The sequence below is a fragment of the Pan paniscus genome, chromosome 19 (assembly GCF_029289425.2).
Source record: "Pan paniscus chromosome 19, NHGRI_mPanPan1-v2.0_pri, whole genome shotgun sequence".
NCBI classification, from domain to species: domain Eukaryota; kingdom Metazoa; phylum Chordata; class Mammalia; order Primates; family Hominidae; genus Pan; species Pan paniscus.
The window spans coordinates 84,032,627-84,044,969 of record NC_073268.2 but is presented as its reverse complement, the minus strand read 5'-3'; the positions used below and the strand labels follow the sequence as shown (position 1 = coordinate 84,044,969).

The window sequence follows — 12,343 nt, the reverse complement described above, 5'->3', positions numbered from 1 at the left end:
CCAGGAGCCCAACAGTTCCCAGCACATAACAGGTTATCACATTAATCTCTGCTGAATAAACGCGGGAAAGAAAGAGAAGACAGGGACAAGAAGGTTGGCGGGACAGGGAAGCTACGGGAGGATTTCGCGATCTGCAGTGGCTCCCAACGCCGCCTGCCCTGCAGAGGGTCCCGGGGAACTTTGTAAAATGAAGACGCCCAGGTCCGCCCAAGTCAACTGAACTAGAATGGGATGGGGCAGGCACTGGAACCTTGTTTAAAATTCCCCAGGTGAGCCCAATGGACAACTGGAGTTAAGAACGCTTGAAGAACCCGACAGGAAGGATAGCACCCAAACCCGGCGGGGTGGATGCCATGCAGTTACCGGGCAGGAGAGCTCGGAGGGTCACGCGCAGGCCCTCCGGGGCCCTTGCGGCCGCTCCGGGCCCATGGCGCAGCGCGCGGGAAGTCCAGGCGGCCGACAGGGACGCAGAAAAGCGCAGGCGCGCGCCGCCGCCGCTGGGGGCGGCTGCCAAATCACTTGCCTCTCGGCGCGAGACCGCGATGCGCGGGGGCGGGAGCGTGATGATGGCATCGCGTAAGGAGAGGGTGTGAGAAGCTGGATCCTGTGGTGACCCAGTGGCCTAATGGATAAGGCATCAGCCTCCGGAGCTGGGGATTGTGGGTTCGAGTCCCATCTGGGTCGCGTGAGATTAGTTTTGGTGGAAGAGAGGGCGATCATTGGACAGTTGATTGAGAGATGGTTCTTGGCAGCTATCGTCATCACAAATAAAGAGGTGCTTTTGAGAGTTTTAAAAACACTGTCAGCGAATGAGTACTAAAATACGGTCAGACCTAGTGTTCGGTAGCACAGTAGGGTAATTATAGCTAGCGGTAATTTACTGTATATTTCAAAGTAGCTAGAAGAAAATATTTGAAATGCTCCTAACACAAAGAAATGATCAGTGTTTGAGGTGACAGCTATCCCAGTTACCCTGATTTGATCATTACACATTATACGAATGTAACACAATATCACTTGTTATTCGGGGTGGGGTGGCTCACGCCTGTAATTCCAGCTCTTTAGGAGGCCAAGGCGAGAGAATCACTTGAGTCCGGGAGTTTGAGACCAGCCTGGGCGACATAAGGAGACGACACCACCCCCAACCCCAACCTCCCCAGAAAAAAATTTTTAAATTAGCAGTAAGTTATAATATGATTGGGCCACTGCACTCCAGCCTGGGTAACGGAGCGAGACCCTGTCTCAAAAAACAAAAACAAAAAAATTCAAAATCAATATGAAGTATCAATCTTTAAAAAGAATTTAAAAACCAGGCCATGGCTCATTCCTGTAATCCCAGCACTTCGGGAGGCCGAGGCGTCACCTGAGGTCAGGAGTTCGAGAACAGACTGACCAACTGTTGAAATACTAAATAGAAAAAATTAGCCGGGCGTGGTGGCGCATGCCTGTAGTCCCAGCTACTTGGGAGGCTGAGGCAGGAGAATCGCTTGAACCCGCAAGATGGAGGTTGCAGTGAGCCAAGATTGCGCCATTGCACTCAAGCCTGGGCAACAAGAGCAAAACTCTGTCTCAAAAAGAAAAAAAAAAAAAATTAAAAAACCAAAATGGCCAGGCACGGTGGCTCACGCCTGTAATCCCAGCACTTTCGGAGGCCGAGGCAAAAAACACTGTCATTGAGAGCTTGCAAGTGAACACGAAATCTGCCCCCATAAAAGAAATATTTACTTAAAAAAAAAAATTCTTGGCTGGGCACGGTGGCTCACACCTGTAATCCCAGCACTCTGGAAGGCCGAGGCAGGCGGATCACCCGAGGTCAGAAGTTCAAGACCAGCCTGGCCATGGTGAAACCCCGTCTTTACTAAAAACACAAAAAATTAGCCAGGCGTGGTGGTGCGCGCCTGTAATCCCAGCTACTCGGGAGGCTGAGGCAAGAGAATCCCTTGAACCGGCGAGGCGGAGGTTGCAGTGAGCCGAGATCACGCCATTGCGCTCCAGCCTGGGCAACAAGAACGAAACTCCGTCTCAAAAAAAAAATTCTTTTAGGCCGGCCGCGATGGCTCACAACTGCAATCCCAGCCCTTTGGGAGGCCAAGGCGGGCGGATCACCTGAGGTCAGGAGTTCAAGACCAACCTGGCCAACATGGTGAAATCCTGTCTCTACTAAAAATACAAAAATTAGCCGGGCGTGGTGGCGCATGCCTCTAATCCTAGCAACTCTGGAAGCTGAGGCAGGAGAATCGCTTGAACCCAGAAGCTGGAAGTTGCAGTGAGCCGAGAGCTGAGATGGTGCCATTGCACTCTAGCCTGGGTGAGAGAGCCAGACTCCCTCTTAAAAAAATAATAATAATAAAAATAAAAATTTTAAAAAGTGTTTTTCCCCAGCATTATTGAGATATAATTGACAAATAAAAATTGCACACATTGAGGAAGCATTTATTCTTGCTTAACTTATACTGATTTTTAAAAGAAAAAGACCTTAGCAAACACAAACTGGCGACTAGACATGTGGCATCATCTCTTTTTCTGTCTACTTTTTTGTGTGTGTGTGAGACGGAGTCTCGATATTGTAGCCCAGGCTGCAGTGCAATGGCGCGATCTTGGCTCACTGCAACCTCTGTCCCACAGGTTCAAGCGATTCTGCTGCCTCAGCCTTCTGAGTTCTGTCTACTTTTTCAAGCTAAGATTAGCAATGGGCAGCCACACTTACAAAACTTTCTACCTATTGTTATCCCAAGGGATGTGTGAGCAGGTCCAACTGTGCTGGCCTCAGATTTCCAGGACGGTACCAAGGAAAGTTTACAGCAGAGTAACTGTGGAGTTACCCCATACAACTATGATAAACATAATTTATTGCTGCTGTCTTCAAAATATTATGAACAACAAATTGTAATTAGAACAGTTCGTGTGTTTGTGCATATGTGTGTGTGAGAGAGATCTGCAAATTAGTGAAATAAAAACACACACACAATAATCAGAGTTTAAGCTTTTCAGACCAGTTCAGTTGACTAGCTTGAAAATTTTATTTATTTATGTATTTTTGAGACAGAGTCTTGCTCTTTTGCCTAGGATGGAGTGCAGTGCCATGATGGGGGCTCACTTCAACTCCACCTCCCAGGTTCAAGCGATTCTCATGCCTCAGCCTCCAGAGTAGCCTGAATTACAGGAGTGCGCCACGACGCCTGGCTAATTTTTATATTTTTAGTGGAGATGGGGTTTCACCATGTTGCCCAGGCTGGTCTTGCACTCCTGACGTCAGGTGATCCATCCGCCTCAATCTACCAAAGTGCTGAGATTACAGGCATGACCCACTGCACCTGGCCTAGCCTGGAAAGTTTAAACTCTTCTTGCACACTTGTACAAAAGGAACATCCACTGAGTTCACCACTACTCTTTAAAAACAACTAAACACTAAATGCAGTTTGGTATCCTGGGTTGAAGTCTGAAACAGAAAAGGATATTAGTGGAAAAAAATCAGTGGACTCAAATACTGTACAGTGTGGAATTTCATTACTAGTAATGTACCAGTGTTGATTTCTTAGTTTTGACAAATATACATAGTGACGTAAGATGTTAACATTAGGGTTAAGGGATACACCAGAACCCTGCCCTACATTTGCAGCTTTTCTGTAAATCTGAATTTATTCCAAAATAAAAAGTGTATTAAAAGAAAACCCAACTACTAATAACCAGTGGAGAATTTTAACGGACACCTTTGTCCCTTAAGATTAGAAATTAGGCCAGGCGCGGTGGCTCACGCCTGTAATCCCAGCACTTTGAGAGGCCAAGGCGAGCGGATCACGAGGTCAAGAGATCGAGACCGAGCACTTAGTGCTGAATGTTTAAACCAGAAAGCATTAATAAATACAGAAGACCAAGAATAATTTCTAGTTCAATTTCTGGTAGGTATCTCAGAGTTGAATATTGGTGGCCACATTAGGTCCTTGGATGCAGTAGGTATTCAAAAAATCTGAACTGAGGCCAGGTGAAGTGGCTCATGCCTGTAATTCCAACACTTGGGGAAGCCGAGGCGAGAGGATCACTTGAGCCCAGGAGTTCAAGACCAGCCTGGGAAACACGGTGAAATCCCCATCTCAACAACAAAATTAAAAAAAAAAATTAGCCTGGTGTGCAGTAGCACACACCTGTGGTCCCAGCTACTCAGGATGCTGAGGTCAGAGGATCCCTTTAGCCCAGGAGATTCAGGCTGCAGTGAGCTGTGTTCATGCCACTGCACTCCAGCCTGAGTAACAGAGCGAGACGCTATCTCAAAACAAACAAAACGGCCAGATGCAGTAGCTCACGCCTGTAATCCCAGCACTTTGGGAGGTCGAGGCAGGCAGATCACAAGGTAAGGAGTTCGAGACCAGCCTGGTCAATATGGTGAAAGCCCGTGTCTAATAATAATACAAAAATTAGCCGGGCATAGTGGCACGGTCCTGTAGTCCCAGCTACTCAGGAGACTGAGGCAAAAGAATCGCTTGAACCCGGGAGGCGAAGATTACAGTGAGCAGAGATTGCGCCACTGCACTCCAGCCTGGGCAACAGAGTGAGACTCTGTCTCAAAAAAACAAACAAACAAACAAAAAAAACTAAACTGCATGGTCTCCTGTCCCCCACCTGCAGGCAGCGTCTGGAAATTACAGACAGTGACAATGTATCCTTGGTCCCCCAAATGCACAGATATTGGAATGTGCAGCCCCCAAGGCTGGGCACAACAAACTCATCCTGGGTTCTCTGCCCTTTGAGCTTCTGACAGCGGCTCAGTCCTCCACAGTGCTCATCTGCCTCTCCCACCTCCTTCCCCTCCTTTAGCCTCCTTGTGAGCCCAGCTCCTTCTCTCTGGAAGATGTTTCTAGCCTCACTCACCATAGTCCATTGAGCTGGAGTCAGCAAACAGTGATTGGGTGCCTTTACTTTGTCCCTCTGCTGGCTCTTGCCTCTGAGTCCAAAAACATTCTGCAAGGCTGGGCGTAGTGGCTCAAGCCTGTAATCCCAGCGTTTTGTGAGGCCGAGGTGGGCAGATCACCTGAGGTCAGGAGTTCAAGACCAGCCTGGCCAACATGGTGAAACCTGTCTCTACTAAAAATACAAAAAGTAGCCAGGTGTGGTCACACATGCCTGTAATCCCAGACACTCAGGAGGCTGAGGCAGGAGAATCGCTTGAACCCATGAGGCAGAGGTTTCAGTGAGCTGAGATCGCACCATTGCACTCCAGCCTGGGTGACAGAGCAAGATTCCAACACAAAAAAACAAAAACATTCTGCAGGTTGCAGGTTCTCCACCCATTCCAAGCTCAGCCCCAGGCCTATGGCGCTTCTCACAAGTCCTGTTTGCCCTCTCTCCGAGCAGTCAGGCTGCATCATGAGTGTTGTCTACGTGTCCAGAGTCTCCTCTTCACTTGCTGTCCTCCCTCCACTGCCACCTGACACACTCCTCCCCAGCAGTGGCCTCTTCATAGACAAATTTAAGGAACACCTTTCAGTCCTTGTCTTGTTTAACTTGGCCCTGACATTTGAAACTCCTAACGAATCTTTCTTCTGGAAACACACTTTTTCTAGGCTTCCAGGAAATCTTTTTCTTGGTTCTCCAGACAACTCCTTAGACTCCTTGACCAATTCCCTCTTGTTGCCAATGATGGAAACAAACCAGCCCTACCTAAACAAAGCACATTATAACTCACTGGAAAGATAGAGGGGAGGGGGTGCCCACTAAACCACTAAAGAGACAGGAGGTGGGGAGCTGTAGGACCAGGTTTGGGAACCTGCAAGAATCAAGACCAGAGCCCCTGAAATAGCAAGAAGCTGGAAGCACAGCAAATGTCAGAGCCAGATGGCCGTCACTGTAGTCAGCGCCTCTGATTGTTTGTTTGTTTGTTTGTTTGTTTGTTTGTTTGAGATGGACTCTTGCTCTGTTGCCCAGGCTGGAGTGCAGTGGCAGGATCTCAGCTCACTGCAACCTCCACCTCCTGGGTTCAAGCAATTCTCCTGCCTCAGCCTCCTAAGTAACTGAGACTACAGGCTCTCGCCATCATGCCCAACTAATTTTTTATATTTTTAGTAGAGACGGGGTTTTACCATGTTGGTCAGGCTGGTCTCGAACTCCTGACTTCAGCTGATCCACTTACCTTGGCCTCCCAAAGTGCTGGGATTACAGGTGTGAGCCACCATGCCTGGCCAATTTTTGTATTTTTAGTAGAGATGGGGTTTCACCATGTTGGCCAGGCTGGTCTGAAACTCCTGACCTCAAATGACCCACCCATCTCAGCCTCCCAAAGTGCTGGGATTATAGGCATGAGCCACCATGCCTGGCCACGTCTGATGGTTTTCATCATCCTCGGGCCACTTGCTCCTGAGTCAAGGTTCCAGACAAAATCTTACAATTAGTCCAGCTTTGGCCAGGCTCAGTGTGTTGGTTAATACTGAGTGTCAACTTGATTGGATTGAAGGATACAAAGTGTTGATCCTGGGTGTGTCTGTGAGGGTGTTGCCAAAGGAGATTAGCATTTGAGTCAGTGGGCTGGGAAAGGCAGACCCACCCTTAACCTGAGTGGACACAAGCTAATTAGCTGCCAGCAGAGCTAGAATATAAACAAGCAGAAATATGTGAAAAGAGAGACTAGCCTAGTCTCCCAGCCGACTTTCTCCCATGCTGGATGCTTCCTGCCCTCGAATATCTGACTCCAAGTTCTTCAGTTTTGGAACTTGGACTGGCTCTCCTTGCTCCTCAGCCTGCAGACCGCCTTTTGTAGGACCTTGTGATCATGTGAGTTAATACTTAATAAACTCCTATAATACTTAATATACTTAATACTTAATAAACTCCTATATATAGTTCTGTCCCTCTAGAGAAACCTAACACACTCAGTGACTCACACCTGTAATCCCAGTACTTTGGGAGGTTCAGGAAGGAGAATGCCTTGAGCCCCAGAGTCTCCATCTCCTTCTCCCTCTCCTTCCCCCTCCCTCTCCCCTTCCTCTTCTTCCTCTTCCTCTTCTTGTTTGAGACAAGATCATTGCCAAGGCTGCAGTATAGTGGCACAATTGTAGTGGCACTGCTTCTCAACCTCCTGAGCGAGGATCACACCACCACACTCCTGCCTGGGTGACAGAGCAAGACCCTGTCTCTGAAAACAAACAATAAACAAACAAAAAACTCTGCTGTGATAGAGGTGAATTGTCTGTTTTATCCTGATAATTCTGCTTCCTTTATTCCCGTGGTTCTCAACTGGGCCAATTTTGCTCCCCAAGTAACATTTGGCAGTATCTGGAGATTTGCAATTGTCACAGTGGAACTGGAAGGGGTTGCTATTAACATCTAGTGGGCAGAGGTCGGGGATGCTGCTTAACATCTTAAACCACACAGGACAGTCCCCCACAAAAAAATGATGATCCAGGCCGAGCGTGGTGGCTCACGCCTGTAATCCCAGCACTCTGGGAGGCCGAGGTGGGTGGATCACCTGAGATCAGGAGTTCAAGACCAGCCTGAGCAACATGATGAAACCCCGTCTCTACTAAAAATACAAAAAGTAGCCAGGTGTGGTGGTGGGTGCCTGTAATCCCAGCTACTTGGGAGGCTGAGGCAGGAGGATCGCTTGAACCCAGGAGGCAGAAGTTGCAGTGAGCCGAGATCATGTCATTGCACTCTAACCTAGGTGACAGAGCAAGACAATGTCTCAGAAAAAAAAAAGATGATCCAGCCCAAAATGTCAACTGTGTCAAGGGGAAGAAACTGCCGTAAAGGCTTGGCAAACAGGGATGGTATGATGAATTATTGATAGGCCACATTAAAATATTTAGGGCCACATTGATTGTCCCTGTTTTAACGATTTCTTCTTTCTCCCCATGCACTTTCAGGGGCAAAGTAAGGACATAAGTCAAAGGTGGTTCCAAATAGACATCTGGGAATCTTAGGGTGTAATATGGCCCTCGTGGAGGCCCTTGCTGAGTTTAGGGCCTGATTCTGGAACCCTAGCATTGCCAAGAGAGGCAGGCTGCCAGGTGAGAAGACAAATAATGGGAGAGCCCAAATATGTTGGAATTCATTTGATAGTATCTAAGCTGGGGCGATTTTCCCCACTAGCATTACATGACTATGGATCCAGTTATTTGGAGAAATCCATTTCCTCCACAGGGAATATACATTACATTAGAACCAAAGATGGAATCCTTAGGAAATGGAATCATTTGGCAAAATTCAGTGGTCCGAAATGTTTGCATAAAATTCTCTTTTTTATTTTAATTGAGCCAGATAAATAAAGTATCAGGTGTTTGCTAGGGTCACCATTCATTGATTGGGTTGACTTTTTTTTTTCCCAGACACGGTCTTGCTCTGTTGCCCACACTGGAGTGCAGTGGCATGATCTCAGTTCACTGCAACCTCCACCTCCTGGGCTTACCTCCCATCTCAGCCTCTCAAGTAGCTGGTACTACAGGTGTGCGCCACCATGCCCAGCTAATTTTTGTATTTTTTTGTAGAGATGGAATTTCATCATGTTTCCCAGGCTGGTTTTGAACTCCTGAGCTCAAACGATCCGCGCGCCTCGGCCTCCCAAAGTGCTGGGATTACAGGCATGAGCCAACGATGCCTGCCCCTTAACACAGTATTTGAAATTGTAATACTATAATGCTTTTAACATTTGCCAGGTTCCAGCATTAAAATGACAGTGAAGATGCAATTTTTTTTTTCTACTCTTCTAGGAAATCCCACAAAAGCAACAAGGGGGATGAGAATCAGAATCACAAAGACCACTTCAGTGAAACTGGGGGATATCAGAAACTTCAAATAAAAGGAGAAAAAGGCTACAAAAACAGTGAAGAGGCTGGGCGCGGTGGCTCAACGCCTGTAATCCCAGCACTTTGGGAGGCCGACGCGGGCGGATTGCTTGAGGTCAGGAGTTCGAGACCAGCCTGGCCCACATTGTGAACCCTGTTTCTCCTAAAAATACAAAAATTATCCGGGCATGGTGGCGGGTGCCTGTAATCCCAGCTACTTGGGAGGCTAAGGCAGGAGAATCGCTTGAACCTCGGAGGCGGAGGTTGCAGTGAGCAGATTGAGCTACTGCACTTCAGCTTGGGCGACAGAGCGAGACTCCGTCTCAAAACAAACAAACAAACAAACAAAACAACAACAACAACAACAAAACACCAATCCCTACCTCTGTTGGTGAGGATTGGAAGGGAGATGCGCGTGGCCACAGATCTTAGGGGTGACCAGCAGAGGGCGCTGCTCCAAGGTGAAGGTCGCGCCCTGAGAGGCCATCCTTTTTTGTAGTGACCAGACTGGGGTGTGCGGACAGTGCCTGTCACAGCGACAGACCCGTGTTCTGGGTGTGGATTTTCCTCCCTTGCCTGCGGGGCTTCTGCTAGCACTGCCGTTCCTAGACTTAGACAATGTTAGAATGAGTCCAGGAAGCGAGGAGAGGAGGTGGGAGTGGCTCCTCCCACTGTGGCCCCTAAGAATTCACATGAAGAATTTTTGTTTTCCTTGCCAGGGACCCGGGACTGAGTGGGTCCAGAGGTCCTAGTGCCAAAAGAAGGAATGTGTAGATCAGGAAACATTATTGTGGTTTTATTCAACTGGAAGCCGAGGCTGGCCATTTATTTTATTGTTTGTTTGTTTATTTATTTATTTAGAGACAGAATCTCACTCTGTTTCCCAGGCTGGAATGCAATGGTGCAATCATGGCTCACTGCAGCCTCAACCTCCGAGGCTTAAGTGATCCTCCTACCTTAGCCTCCTGAGTAGCTGGGACTACAGGCACATGCCACCATGCCTTTTTTTTTTTTTTAGACAGAGTCTTGCTCTGTCACCCAGGCTGGAGTACAGTGGTATGATCATGGCTCACTGCAACCTCTGCCTCCGGGTTCAAGCGATTCTCCTGCCTCAGCCTCCCGAGTAGCTGGGATTACAGGCACGCTCCACTACACCCAGCTAATTTTTGTATTTTTAGTAGAGACAGGGTTTCACCGTGTCAGCCAGGCTGTTCTTATGATCCTGACCTCAGGTGATCCGCCCACCTTGGCGTCTCAAAGTGCGGGGATTACAGGTGTGAGCCATCGTGCCCAGCCCTGTCCAGCTAATTTTTAAACTATGGGCAAGTATGTTGCCCAAGGCTGCTTTGGAACTTCTGGGCTCAACTGATTGTCTTTCCTCGGCCTCCCAATGTGCTTGGATTAGAAGCATGAGCCACCTTGCCCAGCCGAGGCTGTCCATTTAAAGTTCCTCATGCTGCTGAATCAATAAGGAGAGAAGGCGGCCACTATTATGGGCTAAGTGTTTGCATCCCTCCGAAATTCTTAAGTTGAAGCCCTAACCCCGGCGTGATGGTATTAGAAGGTGGGGCCTGGCCAGGCACAGTGGTTCACGCCTTTAATCCCAGCACTTTGGGAGGCCGAGGTGGGTGGATCATGAGGTCAGGAGTTCAAGACCAGCCTGGCCAACATGGTGAAACCCCATCTCTACTAAAAATACAAAAGCTAGCTGGGTGTGGTGACGTGTACCTGTAATCCCAGCTACTTGGGAGCCAGAGGCAGGAGAATTGCTTGAACCCAGGAGGGGGAGGTTGCAGTGAGCCAAGACTGCACCACTACACTCCAGCCTGGCAACAGAGCAACACTCCATCTCAAAAAAAAAAAAAAAAAAGAAGAAGAAGAAGAAGGTGGGGCCTTTGGGAAGTAATTAAGCTTAGAGGAGATCATGCAGACAGTGCTCCACGATGGGATGAGTGTCTTTATAAGAAGAGACCAGATGACTGGGCACAGTGGCTCATGCCTGTAATCTCAGTACATTGGGAGGCCAAGGCGGGTGAATCACTTGAAGACAGACGTTTGAGACCAGCTGGGGCTACGTGGTGAAACACCGTCTCTACTAAAAATACAAAAATTAGCTGGGCATGGTGGCACACATCTCTAATCCCAGCTATTTGGGAAGGTGAGGCAGGAGAATGGCTTGAACCCAGCAGATAGAGGTTGCAGTGAGCCCAGATCAAGCCATTGCACTCCAGCCTCCAGCCTTGACAGGCAGAGCATCTGAGATTCTCCATCTCAAAAAAAAAAAAAAAAAGAAGAAGATGCTAGAGAGCCTTTCTTCTCTTTGTCCACCAAGTGAGGAAAGAAGGCAGCCGTCTTCAAACTAGGAAAAGAGCCCTCACCAGCACCCAATCATGCTATCAACCTGATATTGGACTTCCTAGCCACCAGAACTGTGAGAAATCATTATCTGTTGTTTAAGCCACCCAGTATGTGGTATTTTGTAATAGCAGCCTGAGCTGACTAAAACCATCACTGAATTAGCCTCTGTATATATGATTAGCAAGAGGAAAATGGCTCTGTTACTTAAAAGAGGAAGGAGGCTATGTCTGGAAACCAAAAATTCACTGGGGACACATCTTAGCAGGCTCTTGACCCTAAGACCTGGTTAATGGAAAAGTAGAGCAACCCAGTAAAAACAAGACCACCAAGAAGTCAGGTCTTATGGGAATAAAGTATTGGGTGTCCCTGTGAGGCATCCTTCAAAAGGGGACTGGAAGAAGTGGTGGAAGAAGGCAGCTATGATTATCGGCTGGGTGTGGTGGTTTACGCCTGTAATCCCAGCACTTTGGGAGGGTGAGGCGAGTGGATCACCTGAGGTTAGGAGTTCGAGACCAGCCTGACTAACATGGTGAAACCCTGTCTCTACTAAAAATACAAAAATTAGCCAAGCATGGTGGTGCATGCTTATAGTCCCAGTTACTCTGGAGGCTAAGGCAGCAGAATCGCTCAAACCTGGGAGGTGGAGGTTGCAGTGAGCCGAGATCACGCCACTGCACCCCAGCCTGAGCAACAGAGCAAGACTCTGTCTCAAAAAAGGAAAAAAAAAAAAAAAAGAAAGCAGATATAATTATCGACTTAGACTTCATGGCCATTTGTAGAAGGAGGCTTCTAACAGCTATGTTTTATGTTAATTGGCTCTTTTCTTTTTTCCTTCAACCTTATTATTATTATTATTATTATTATTATTATTATTATTATTATTTTTTCTGAGACAAGAGTTTCGCTCTGTCGCCCAGGCTGGAGTGCAGTGGCGCCATCTCGGCTCACTGCAAGCTCTGCCTCCCGGGTTCACGTCATTCTCCTGCCTCAGCCTCCTGAGTAGCTGGGACTACAGGCGCCCGCCACCAAGCCCAGCTAATTTTTTGTATTTTTAGTAGAGACGGGGTTTCATCGTGTTAGCCAGGATGGTCTCGATCTCCTGACCTCGTGATCTGCCCGCCTCGGCCTCCCAAAGTGCTGGGATTACAGGTGTGAGCCACCGCGCCTGGCCTCTTTCAACCTTATATTAAGAGCACTGGCAGAAGCTATCGGTT

The 12,343-nt window shown here is 47.9% G+C and overlaps 1 protein-coding gene and 1 non-coding gene across 3 annotated transcripts in view; one reads left to right on the top strand and one right to left on the bottom strand.

Moving 5' to 3' along the window:
• KPNA2 (karyopherin subunit alpha 2) overlaps nt 1-9,394 on the bottom strand; it is a 35,606-nt gene extending 26,212 nt beyond the window's left edge. Inside the window, exon 1 of one of the 2 annotated variants that reach the window (XM_055101706.2) lies at nt 9,155-9,394. The gene's annotated coding sequence lies outside the window, so the exon portion shown is untranslated. Of the gene's footprint in view, nt 1-363; nt 549-9,154 lie in introns of those variants that run through there. The other variant, XM_055101705.2, reaches the window with a different exon arrangement.
• On the top strand, nt 612-684 carry TRNAR-CCG (transfer RNA arginine (anticodon CCG)). The gene has a single exon. It is a non-coding gene; the product is annotated as a tRNA-Arg (tRNA).
• Nucleotides 9,395-12,343: the final 2,949 nt, after the last annotated feature.